At 34.1% G+C, this 14,058-nt stretch overlaps 1 pseudogene; it reads right to left on the reverse strand.

Moving 5' to 3' along the window:
* Window positions 1–1,842: 1,842 nt before the first annotated feature.
* On the reverse strand, window positions 1,843–4,082 carry LOC143536151 (9-cis-epoxycarotenoid dioxygenase NCED2, chloroplastic pseudogene; annotated as a pseudogene).
* Between the last annotated feature and the right edge of the window lie 9,976 nt (window positions 4,083–14,058).

Below are 14,058 nucleotides of genomic sequence, written 5' to 3' on the forward strand. Positions count from 1 at the left end.
GGGGACTTGAAGAGGTAGGTCCCAGCAGAGCCCAGTTGGACCCGCAAGACTCACCTTGAAGAGGGACGTCTGCGCAGAAACCAACTGGACCCGCAGGACCAACCATGCTCAGAGACGTGACGTCCTTACGCGCAGTACGCAAGCTGGTCCCGCAGGAAATGCCTCCCAATGGTGAAGGACTCCGCCTGTCCCCGCAGCCTCGGATACAAGCCATCAGGGAAGGCCACCCGCGCAGCAAGGCTACACGCACAAGGTACTTAGCTCTCAATCATTCAGTGTCACCTGAAGGAATGAGCAAAGCCGGGAACAATCCCGCACAAGGGCGGGAGGGGGAATACTCCCGCCCAAATAAGCCAGTCCGTATGATACGGGAAGATCTTCTGTACTGTACCTGACGAGGTATGGGAAAAAGATCTGACTAAAGATACGACAGCTTACTGACACAGTATGGCGAGCAGCATGCTCCTGAACTGTGTCACTATTAGCCGCTGCCTACTCACCAACTACTGCCATACCACGTGCGTAGCCGGCAGTTGGTGGAAAAGGAATAGTACACAGCAGGCCTGGTCACTATCAGCCGCTGCCTACCCACCAACTACCAGCAGGGCATGTGCGTAGGCCATTGTTGGTGGAACAAGAACACTGTTGCAGCCGGCCACACCTCCTTGGAAACCTACCTTCGGCTATAAATACCACAAATGGTATGACCATTTGATCTTATCTTGTATCATCATATAATACCTGATATCTGCTCTAGCAATCTCTTAATATACACCTATATTTAACGAGCAATCTAGTCTGATTCTCACGCCGGAGGGTGGTCACAAGGAGGAACCCCCCCCCCCCCCCCTTCTCAGTGACAAGCTCATGGTGTCTGTTTTGCAGGTTATCAGAAGAACCATCTTCTCAGGGTCTCACCCCTCGTGGGAAACATCTATCTAACCCCCAAGTTACCAGTAATCTGCCCGGGGTTCACTTAGTGTTTCTTCAGTCCTGATTCATGTTATTAGTTTCTTTCAACTTCATATTATCACAAACTATTTTCAGAATAATATCATCTTCGTTTTATAATTTGATAACCAACTAACCACAAAAGTTTGGTCCAATTATTTGGGACCTATATAGATGTGAGGTTTTGTGGACCACAATGTAAAACTATGGTATGACTGTTCATAAAACCAGAATTCCTATTTATTGCACATGTGACACCACATGGCCTCTTACCATTCTAACTCTTTTGGGATGTTTGGATTTAGTAAAGTAGCTATAATAATTGTGACTTTAAGCTAAACAAATTTATTTTTAGTTCTAACTTTTTGTAAGTCTTCAAAAATTTTCATTCTTTGCAACTAATAATTCTATAATCATATAACTCCTAAATTTAATGACAATCATTGTTGTAAAACTCTCGCCTGGCACCTACTAATCACTAATCACCTATTATATATAAAAATTTAATACACATATGCATATTTGAAAATTTACATTTAAATTTCAATCTGATTAATCCCGATAATTCTTATTAATTCCTTCTATCGCCTATCGGCATCTTCAACGCCGATGATAATACACGCATAATAGAGACATCAAAATCAAAACGTTAAATCTCTTTAAAAAATAATAATGAGTCAACAACTATCATATAAGTATAAAAAAAATATCGTATGAGTTGTCACTTCATTATTTGTCGATAACTAAAGATTTAAGATGTCTTAACGGATTACAAGTTCTAACTTTTTGTTTCGATATTGATTTATGTGTGCCCATGTGTCGTGTCCCAAGTAAACAACAACTAACCTTTAACGGTATAAAGATGTGGTGCATAAATATAGGGACTAAAAGTATAAAATTCACATATTATATACCCTTATTTCCAATAAAACATATATCAAGTACATTAATTAAACATATGTACTCAAACATCTAACTAACTTATGGGACACCAGCTGAGCTTCATTTTACACAAGCTACAAACTGGCCCCTCAAAATGTATGTAACTCAAGAAAAGACCCTAAAGAATTCAAAAAATCAAAAACAATCCCCAATATTTAGAATGTTTTCGGAGACTCTCCGGGGATGAACTCCAGCCATCCCTCCGGTAGAATCTCGCTGGAAACCTCTGATTTTTTCATGCCTAAGTTGCCAAATCTTCGGACGCGATGAACGTTCCGTGAAACCCGTATGGAACCCTCGACGGGAGCTTCACTGTCGCCTCTAACTCCATCGTCATTGCGTTAACGATTTGAAGCTCTGATTCCCATGTTTTTTCGTCGTGGACGAAGGCCAGAATGTGGCCATCGTCCTCTGCGACGGAAGAATCACTGTTTCTCCTGTTTCTCGGGAGAAACAGTGGCTCGCCCCCGTATTTTTCTTCCCCATAGAAGAATTTCTTAGTCTCGCCAGTCGAAAGATCAACTTTTGCGAAACCAGACACTTTAGGCCACGGTTCCGCAATTGCGAGATAAGCGAATTGCGATTTTCGGCCAAGGAGGTTCTTGTTAACCATCCCGGCTTCCAAGTTGACGTCATCTTGGGGCGAAATGATCGGACGACGAGTAGATTTCCCGGTTTTCAAATTAAGCCGAATTTCGGACAAAACACTCTTTAATTCCTCGTTACATTCGTTAAATATCGAATCCGCTGGAGTCATGCAGGACCCGATTACGACGACTTCGTCAGAATCGGGTTCTTCCCATGCGTTCCACAAATGGAAACAGAAACAATCCGGAATCTCAACCCATTTAATACCCGACCCGTTTTCGGCATATTTGTCAAGAACACCAAACCGTGACACCTTCTCTTTATCATACACCACCGGAGACCCGCCGGTAACCATTTCGGACATCTTAAACACCACCTGGTGGTCCGGGACAACCACGAAATTCTCCGTGATTGCGAAATCATGTACCATCGTCGGTTTCTCCAAATCGATCGCCACATCTTTTGATTTCTTCCCATCGGGCGAAAATCGAAAGTATTTCAAGTACGGCTTTTGAATCACATCGTAGCTCAATGCGAACAACTCACCCGAAACTGGGTCAAGTTTCGGGTGAGCTATCATCGTTGACTCTAACTGACCATCAAAATTGTACCTTCCAGCGGTTTTCAAATCACCCGAAGGTGTTACCCGAACATGATACGGTAAGTCATCTTCGGACATAGCCAAAAGCCGCTTGTTAAAATAAACCAAACCCGCGTTCGCCACACCAATTCCATTCGTGTGGTCGAGTAAACCACACAACCCGCGAGCGTAAAATAATAAAAGTTTGGCGATCCCGGAATGTCCGTGGAGTTCGCCAATCGCCTTTGGGAACACTGGTTTCCCAAAGGCGCGTTCCTGCACAAGCCTGCAGGTTTCTGTAAACCTGCAGGCGTAACTGGCTGACCCGTTATCGAACTTCACGGCATAAATCATGCCGTCCCCGTCGAATAGATGGTGGCCAGAGGTTGGTTCGAATAACGGGTTGGCCCCGTTTCGTAAATAAACTCCTTCGATGTGGTCCGGGATTTTTCCGACCACCGGTAAATTATGCCGAACGGGTTGTTCCGGTACCGGAGAGAAGTTTCCGGCTATTTGGACATTCGGGTCCGCGGTTTTGGGTAACGGGTGTTGTTTCTCGCGAGATTTTATTCCGTCCTCAATGGCGTCCAACGCCATTGCGGCAACTTTTTGTAATAAGTTCCAGTTCTGTCCCACCGCTGGAGAATTAGTAGCAGGTAATTCAATTCCAGCGGTGGAACTGGAATTGGAACTTTTCATTGGAACATGTTTAGGAATATGTACAATTGAAGGCGTTTGAAGGGCGGAAACAATCGACTTTTTTGAAAATTGTGAATTCGGTTTCGTGCATAACGAAACCGAAGACGAATTTGGAGCAAACATGTCTTTAGAAGAAGGTAAGAGTTTGTTTTTCCAATTAGGAGTACAAGTAGAACTTGAAGTAGAATAAGCCATTGGTGTTGTTTGAAGTGGTGGTTGTAAAGATCATATAGGAATTGTAGTGAGTTTGAGTTTGGGAGAAAGTAAGGAGGGGGAGGGGGTATAAATACTGAAAAGGTCTACATCAAGCATGACCACGTGTTGGATACTTAGCAAAAGCCATTTGAATTATTATTATTTTTTATATTTATTTTGCAACAAATGGTTTTTTGGAGGCAGGTACGTCATCACAACAATTTTAGTTTATCAAGTATATTCTTTTATAGAAATTTATCCCTTTAGTAGAATTGTCACCGAGAGTCTTGCTTTTAGTTTCAGTTGTGTGAAAGACTAATTTTCAACTAAAAGTAACTTAAATTAATATGATTTGTACAGGTTAAATATGGAAAATATTAAATAGTTAAATTGATTCTGTGTTATTTAGCAATACATTTTGCTCTCATAATATTTAGTGTTCGTTTGTTACAACAATGATAGACATGATATACTCAACTAAGATTATGTGTTGTGTTGTGGCACAATCCTAACCCACCCGCACCAGTAGCCACATCACTGATCCAAGGGGATCAAACACCATGACGGAAGGGCTTGATAGGGGCATAGTGCGAGGAGACATGTGAAGAGAAGACACATGACGTCGCTTGTCAGAGTCGTTGGAACTTTATAATTTGTGGAGGGGATGAGTAGAATATACATAACTAAAAAGCACACGTATGTAACCAGTTTTAAAACATTTATTAGTTTTTGTCTCCGGTTTTTAATGTGACGTACGTAATAAGTATGTTATTACTTACTAGTAAATTCTTGTAAAAAGTATGTTGACTGGTAATTTTTTGTAAGATGTATGTAACTAGTTTAAAGTTGCGTAAATTGCACCCAAGTATGTAACTCTCAACTTTTTTTAATTTCTCATGTTCTCTCTTCATACTTTCAATATTCTCCTGAGCTTGCTTTTGATCTACATGATAGTAGAATTGCATCACTAGTGGTAATTGACTAATTCACCAACCTTAACTGAGCAATCAACGATAATTAAAGCGAATGAGTTGTATGATCACTAAGAACTGTTGAATCAGGTGTTGGCCGGTGATCATAAGGAACTATGTGATCACTAGTAACAAAGTTCGTAATGACATCAGTAATAACTAAGTTCCACATATAGTCAGATAGACGCAAATCATAAATAGTAACTAAGCTAACACGAATAGAAGAACTGTTTATAACAGGTTACCAAAAATCACAACATCATAAATACATAAATATACATATTGTTCCTTTATTATTTACGAATTATATACCATGGTTAAGAGGCGTGACTGCGTGAGTACCTCATGAGTAACAAACGGAAATAAATATTTAAGATGATAGTTAGACCACCCGTAGTGGTGCGTTATGTGTAGCTTCAAGGACGAAAACGCGGGGGTACACCGCCCCCCCTGCGTTATGTTAAAGTTTTTTTTTTCCGCGTTGTGTCTAAAACGCTAGAATGGGCACGAGAATCAAAATGTTACCGTTGAATGGAGCCGTTGGAGTTTTAAAAAAAATATATATAATTATATTTATACTATATAAACAAACCAAACTCATATTTTTTAACACATTCCTTCCAATCTATCAATTTACACAAATATTTACACTAATATTTCTACCATCATGTTTCCAAACAACAACCAAAATATTCTCGGTTTCGGTCAATATGCCCGATAGTCCAATCTCTAAAAGCCACTCGACGAGCGAAAATTTTAGAAAAATATAAATGAGTTTTAGTTTTATTAGTATTATTTATGTTTTTTTATTTTAATTTGATGTATTTTTTTTTAATTTAGTTTAATGTAATTTTTATTTGGAAGTTTAATGTAATTTTTAATTTTATGTTAATTTATTTAAATGAATTATTATTTAGAAAAAACAAATAAAATTATAATGACTGGGCGCCACGTGGCGCATAACCCCTGGATGTGGAGAGTTATGACTACAGCCTGTTTTTGTACAAAACCATAACTCTGACTGGACGCCACGTGGCGCATAACCCCTGTATATGGAGCTTTACGACTACACATGGTCTAATAATGGCCGTTTGAGGGAATGTGACATAATGCAATAGCGAGTGATGTGTGTTTGTCCTACACGTCGAAAGCTTAAATTCCGCGTTTTATCCGCTAATCAATCTTGCTTTTATATTTCTTTTTGAATAAAATAAAAAACGTGTCGTTTCATTTTCTTACACGTTAGCAAGAGGCACATTTATGCTTCAAATACCATTTCCTTCAAAAAGTAGGCCAATCATATCAAAGCAAAAGATTTGTCCTAACTTTTTTAAACTCAAATAAGTATATTTCATTTATATATTGCTAATAAAATCATAATTTTTATTAAGGGTGCTATGATATTACATTACGGTTACGGGTTTGAGTCATGTAAATAATATTTTACTGACATACATGGTGAGGATGTCTGTATTATGCTTAGACTATGTATTGCATAACGGGTTAATTAATCAAAAAGTTGTGTCACGTTACTGTCACGTATGCAGTAAAACATTAACTAACAAACCCAAAAACAAGTGTTATAAAATGGTTAATTAACCAAGCTATTAAAAACAATTATTAGCTGAAGTGACTTGATATCTAATAGTTCAGGAGCAACTCATATCATTACTTAATTAATATTTTATTAGCATTTTGGAATTACTACTCCGTATTACCTAGCTAAACTATAACATTAAATTAAACAACTACCCAATAGTAAACAAATATAGAGTTGCATGTAAACAAATAAAGGTCTTTTCAAATGATACTTAACAAAAAATAAACGTTAGGTTCATGGTAAGGTGTTGACTGTAACGAATTACACGATATGGGGCTCACGGTGCCAAATAATCACCATATGTGCTTAAGCTGTAAAGAGGTGTTGACCACAATGGTGCATCAATTAACTCTTAAGTTTTAAAAGAGAGCTACATACTTTAGAACATATTTTTATCACAAAAAAGATTACCAAATTTGACATTTTCCATTAAAATAAAGTGTAAAGTGCAATAACTAGTAAACAAATAGCAAAGTTCTATTTTACCCTTTTAAATTAAAAATAATAAAAAATCGCTTTAACTGTAACGTAATTTAACTTTATGCTTCCTATATTTTTGGATAATCAACTTCCATTGTCTTGGTTTAAGCCAACTTTCCATGCTTTTTATGCCATTGATGGTTGTTATGGTGAAATGATCGTTTCACATGTATGCAAAATTCATAAATTTTTTATTTAATTTTTAAGATGCATTTAGATTTTAGAATATATTTTGCTTAGCGGCTTTATTAAGAGGACTTGACTTTTTCTTTACTTTTGATGGTTTTTATATATATTTTCTTCCGCTTCCCTTTTTATCCTTTTGACATTTTATGTGTTACTAACTTAGTATTATATGGGTTTGGAGTTGGATTACGCATAGAAGCATTCTTTATATTTTTAATAATGAATGTATGGTTTACCGATAATTCACCCTCTCTATATCTTACCTACAATTTGGCTGTATATGAGATTTTACTAGATATTGTTGTTTAAATAATTTGAGAGACTCAGGGTATAAAAATTAGCTTGAAGACTATTTCATGTATTTTTGACATGTTTAAAGAATTTATATGTATTATAAAAGGTCGAGGTTGATACAAAATTATAATTTTTATGATACATTTTTATAGTATAACCTTAAAACCTTTATTATATTTTCATGCATTTTTTATGATAAATTATGTCATATTGTTAACCGTCTTAACGACAAAATTTGTTTGCTAATTTTCAACCTCTTGTCACCATTCAAGTTGCTTTTTGAATATTTACAATATAACAACTATTTAAAATTATTTTATATGATATCATTGATTGTATACAGATTTTGTAGTTGTAATTTTATTTGTTTTTAATTATCACTTTAAAGTGACCAACATCCCAAACCCCAATAATGGGGATAAAGCCCACAATTTTGTTATTTTATAGCTAATTTGAAAAGAATTTTGTGGAATTGATTTGCTAATGTCATGGATGATGAATAACAAACAAGGAATGAAGGAATTGGAGGGAGTAGCATTATTCAACATTACTTTATATTATTTCAAATAAAGTGATTATCAATACTAAATTCTAAATTATATTATTTAAGGCGGGGATGACTTGGTAAAGATGATCTTCTTTTATCAATACACTTTTTAAATCTCAATTCTTAAAATTACTAAAATATATTTCTTTTATTTGAAATAAGCTATGAGTTTACATTAAGGAAGAATTTCATTTAAAAAGAATGATTCTTAAATAGCTAACAATTTTTTTACATTTCATAATAGCCACACAAAACTCACAAGCGGAGGCAAGTTTTGAACAAAATCCGTCTTCTCAGACGAGTTTTGTTTGAGCTAATCAAAACCAGTCACCTGTTCCAAATCCTTCTTCACCGACAAGTTTTGAACGAAATCTGTGTTGGACGATAACTTTTGCATAAAAATACCCCGTCGATGATATTGTTGTAGTCCGACGTCACCGCTAGGAACACAAAACAACAAAAAATGTCGTCGCCACCGATTTAAATTTTAAAAAGCGTCGTCGCTCCAGTAGATACGACACATGGGGATGTTTTAACATTTGCTATTTTTTAAACACGAAACTCTGACCCGTTTTAAAATTTTGATTTTAATGAAAGACTATTTTTTTATTATGATATTTATCACTGATTTGTATTTGTTAAGTTACAACCTCGATTTCAACGCTATATTATTATTATTATTGAATCACAAATAATTTATTTCAAGTTATTAACATTATTTTCATATGTGTAAATACTTGAATCCATACACATTTCATTGTTTACATGTGTAATCGTTAGTTTGACACATTGAACTAGCCGGTTTGTGTAGATTAATATTTTAACATGAAACATAAATAATTATGGTTATCTTAAATTAACTTTTGTTTTAAGTATTTTATGTGACATTTTATATTAAAAGAAAAGCATCTTTATATCATATTTCAAACACAACTTTCTCTCAAAGAGTTACCTACTTAACCCCCTTCTAATCACAACTATAAATACCCTCTTATTGTCATCAATTTCCGTTGCTCATTCTTCTTCTTCTTCAATATAATTCTTCCAATTGAGTTTTTATTATATATCTTATTGTGTTTGTTCATCTCAAAAAACAAGTTATCCATAAAGTTTTGTTCATATTTTCTTGTCTTTGTTGTTTGTTTCTTCTTATTTTCTTATTGTTATAATGGTTGTAAGACCCTCATCTAATCATGTTTATGATCTCACATAATCTATACTCTGTAACATTCATTTTTTTCCAAACACGAAACTTGACCCGTTTGTTTTCTTTTGTCTCATTTATTATTCGAATGTTCGTTATTAAATAAAAATCTTGCAATTATAAGTGTGTGTATATATCCAATTAATTCCGCAATTTAATTATTAGTTGAGTATTATATGATAAATAACTTTGAGCAATGTACATACCCCCCCCCACCCCACCCCACACCTAACTAACCTTCTACCCCCATGTGCACCCAATCCCAAGGTCTATGAATTGATTAGCAACTTTTGTTCACAATTGGAGTTCCCTCCTCCTTCCCGCCCGTCGCCATCAATACCCACCATCTTTACCAACTTTAATCCATAAAATCCGGCCAAAAACACGATTGATTATTACTAAATCATTCTTGATCCTAAACGCGTTCCAACGACACCTTAATCTTGGAAAACAATGACTAATTGACAACTTTTGACTCATTCTTAAAACTTAGCAAACCGCGACTTTAATCAACCTTAATACACTATAAATACACGAATAGAATGCAATTAGACTCGTGACGCCCACGAATGTAAACCCTTATTCAATTCACTATCCAAAGCCGTCCAGGCCCATACCGAATTCAAGCTAGAGGCCTGAGCTTTTTCTCATCATTAAACCCCCAGTTCGTCACTGGAACTGGTAATTGTTACCTGTATTTGGTTCATTTCTATACAACAAACATTAACCCCAAACCAATTTCAATCAATTATAACCAGTTAACCCGATTTGAAATTCTAGGGTTTGAATTGGGGAAAAAATAAGATTTAACATTGTTTACAAATTAACCTTCTTATATTATAACCAGCTTAATACGCTTGCCTGATTGCCATAATTTGTTATGTTAAGTCTGAGAACCGACCTAGGGCGCGGGTTCATGTCCCCTAGGCCTGATTTTGAGTTTTATTATTTTTTTTAAATTCATTTTTTTATCAAGATTTTTACCATAACATTTTTAAAACATTAAATAAACGTTGTTTTGATAGATTGAACCCCGGTTTCTATAGATTCCTTGTTTTTGAACTTGTATCCTTAATCTATATATATATATTGGAAGGATCTTTTGAGAACTTGAAAAGTTGTCAGAACTTTAAGAACCCAATATGAACCACACAATCAATTAAATGGATATTGAATATGTGGTTCTCAAAAGAAATCAATCACACACACACATATATATAATATGATAATATTATTTATTCTACACGTGCTTAACGGACCAAAAAACTGTTTTAGAGTATTATAATAAATGCTCGTTAACTTTCTCATATTATATTTATATCATATTACTTAATTATAATGTTTATACTTATTTAATTAATAATAATAACCGGAATAATAATAAACCATAATAATAATGATAACAAAATTTTAATTACAATTTTACTTAAACTATCAAATTTCAAATTCGTCATAAGTCTTGTATTTGTAATTATTTCATTTTAATTTATATTATCGTTAACAACTAAGAACTTTTATCAACGTATCACAAGAAGCCAGCCGTTTCTATCTTAATTTTATCATTATCTCATATTCATTAATCCACTCGTTGAAGTGAGTTTACATACCCACTTTTCCATCTTTTATATTTTGGGTGTAGCATTTATACCTTATACAGTTTTACTCATATTTTATTTTCATATCTATTCAAAACACAATTCAATATATGTTTATTTGTGATTTTTGCATGCTCTATGTGCTTAATTGTTTATTTTATATTTAGTGGTTGATATCTCATCCTCATCTATTTTCATCTAGTATGATCATACATTTACACAAGTACATTGTTTTTGCATCAATAGGAACGGGTCCATATCTATTTAGTACATTTTCATAAAATTTGTAATGCTCACCATTTACATATGAATTGTGATTTACCTATCTATATATATAAAACTAAAACTTATGTATTCTCACAAACATTCGTGTTGACAAACTCTATTTTTATACATGCAACATGTACAAGTAATTGATATTGTTCAAGATCGAAGATATTAGTTTTATCTTAGGATATTTATTCAAAATACAAAGGTATGATGTATTTGTTGTGTTTATTGAACGTGTGTACTTGTTAATATAAATGAAATTAAATAATTATTGTCGCTTTAATTAGCGCCTTTTGAGCTACTGTCCAATAAATACGTTACGCCTGATATGTTCCGCCGCCTTTGATCGGGGTGTGACATACACTATGATGTATAGGGTGAAGGAGACAAAGAACATAAGTTTGCAAGTTGATCCATAATGGTCACACCTTAACAAGTTCTTACATTCTTAAGGTTTTTGTTTGTTTTATTTATTTTAATTCAAGAACCATTAGGATTTAAAATTATTAGACATATTGTATTTATCATACCACAAGTGGTTCATAATTTTCTTATCAAAATTCATTCCAAAGCATTAAAAACATTGTTGTTTAAAATGTTCTAGATTTGACATTAGAATTGTTCGACAAAGGTCGAACAATAACCTGGTCATAACAAACCGGAACGATGCAAGGAAAAATCTTATCATTAACTTTATTGAGTTATGGTTCTAACGACTATTTATTTGTATTTTTATGTTTTCGTATGGCTTCACAAACATTATTTTAAAATTAGTGCGCAGATTTGCACCTTCTGTGAAGATCGACTATTTTAGCTTATCTCGGGTCTCAATCTAGGCAAACTTTCTAAAGGAAAGTTGTTCCTTATGCAATCTGTGACAGAAATTTGTCCAAAAACTGAGTTCGTTTTTCTTGTGTCATTTTCAACTTTTAGTTGTGTTATATGTTTCTTTGACATTTATATATCCAACACATTCTAAAGAAACCTTGATTACTAAGATTTAGGTATTACTCATTAGGACTCACCCAAGCTTGATCAAAGACCCGATATATTCATTGACCAATCAAGATGAGTAATCACATTCCCCCTTTTCTATTTTTATTTTTGGGGACTTTATGCGTACACAACTTTAATAGTTATTTATTATACAAGTATAACTCAAACATAATTCCACAATTTGCATATTATGATACTGCTTGATTAGTTGCTAAAGGTTATATGACTATGTGTTACAGTTTTATGGTTGGTTGATATCTCATCCTCATCATCATCTTCATAGGATGATCATACGCCGTCCGAGTAAACATGTCCGAATCTAGTGGCATGTTGAAAAGACACTTTTATTTTATGTTTTGCTAGTTGACGTAATACACATTATCGCAAGGAATTGTCATTTTTATCATTATATATATCTCAAAACTTGTGATCTTGCTCAACATTATTGTTGACAAAATATATATTTTTACGTATATTGCAGGTAGCTACATAGGATGATTGAAGATGCAAGACATTAGTTATACCTTAGGTTTAATAAAAATAAAGAATAATTTGTTATTTTGATTTTGATGTAATGTTTTGAATTATTTTGTTTTGTGAAACTATTGTGTACCATGATTTGAATGAATAAATATGAAATTGACACTTATTATTATTTTTAGTGTCTTTGAGCTATGATATAAATTATGTCGACCCCCGGCATGTTCCGCCGTAGGTTGGGGTGTGGCAGATGTGGTGTTGGTCAGTAAAAACCTTCTTCATTATGCTAAACCGTCGTCGGTGACGGAATCGGTGTGAACAATATAGGAACTTCTGAGAATGGTTGATGATTCCTTGACACTCTCACATAAAATAAATATTATGGGGATTTCCCTTTTATTTAATCTAAGGTTATAACATACATCTTAGCTTAATTCTGAATCAAGATAAAATCATGTGGTTTAAAAGTCTTCTATTTGAAGGCATTTATTATGTACGCTTCTTTTAATTTTAACGTTTTGAGATATATTCATTTAAAACGTAGGTCTCAACTCACATGTATATTAATTGAATTGTTTGGAGCAACTTCATCAAGCTAATATCATCAATAAAGTCGACATTTATGTTATACATGATATGTCACATGTCAGAGCATGGAATATTGTACATCAACACATGCTCACACATGCCTCCATTTGTGTCCCATCTTATGATTGCCACAAGCTAAATTCCTATTTTATTGGAAAATTTTGAAATGACCCGTTAGATAAGAGAGATTTTAAAAATGATCTATCCCTTTATTCAAATTTCAAGGAAGCTCCCTCTCAATCTCATCTTCACGATGAGATTCACAGTCCAATAAGAACATGACACGTGGCCTCAATATCTCATCGTTCTGATGAGATATGAGTCCACATGTCAAGTTCTCATTAAGCGTTGAATCTTATTCGTCACGATTGGATTGGAACAAACTATTTCTATAATTAAGCAAACTAACATGCCAATATGAGAATCTCTCGTCTAACGGGTGATTTTCGAACATTTTTCTTATTAGTATAATTGTTTGAAGGGCTGAAAAGTATATAAACTTGATTGAAGTAGATTTAACCTTTAAAATTTAACAATGTGTATATATCTCTTTTGTCATTCTTGTTATTTTATACAACTATTAGTTATAATATTACATTATAGTTTATTAGGAAACTGAGAAACTCAGTCTTAAATTATTCATCTAGTCTTATGGTGTACATTTTTTGGATTTTATTTTTTTAAATTATTTTTTTTTTTAAATTTTTTTGGAGGTTTTTTTTTCTTACAGAAATAACGTAACGTAGATGATCGATGGTGCATAATAAGATGGAGGGAGATGATCACAGACTAGTAAGGGGGTTCCTCAATTCCTCACTTTTTCGGAGTTATTTTTTGAACCTATATATATATATAGGTTTAAGTTCAAGAAAGAAATCAAATTATTGCAAAA

Source organism: Bidens hawaiensis, unplaced genomic scaffold (genome assembly GCF_021521415.1).
Source record: "Bidens hawaiensis isolate Kalapana, Puna unplaced genomic scaffold, B.hawaiensis_p1.1 tig00010738_1, whole genome shotgun sequence".
NCBI lineage: Eukaryota > Viridiplantae > Streptophyta > Magnoliopsida > Asterales > Asteraceae > Bidens > Bidens hawaiensis.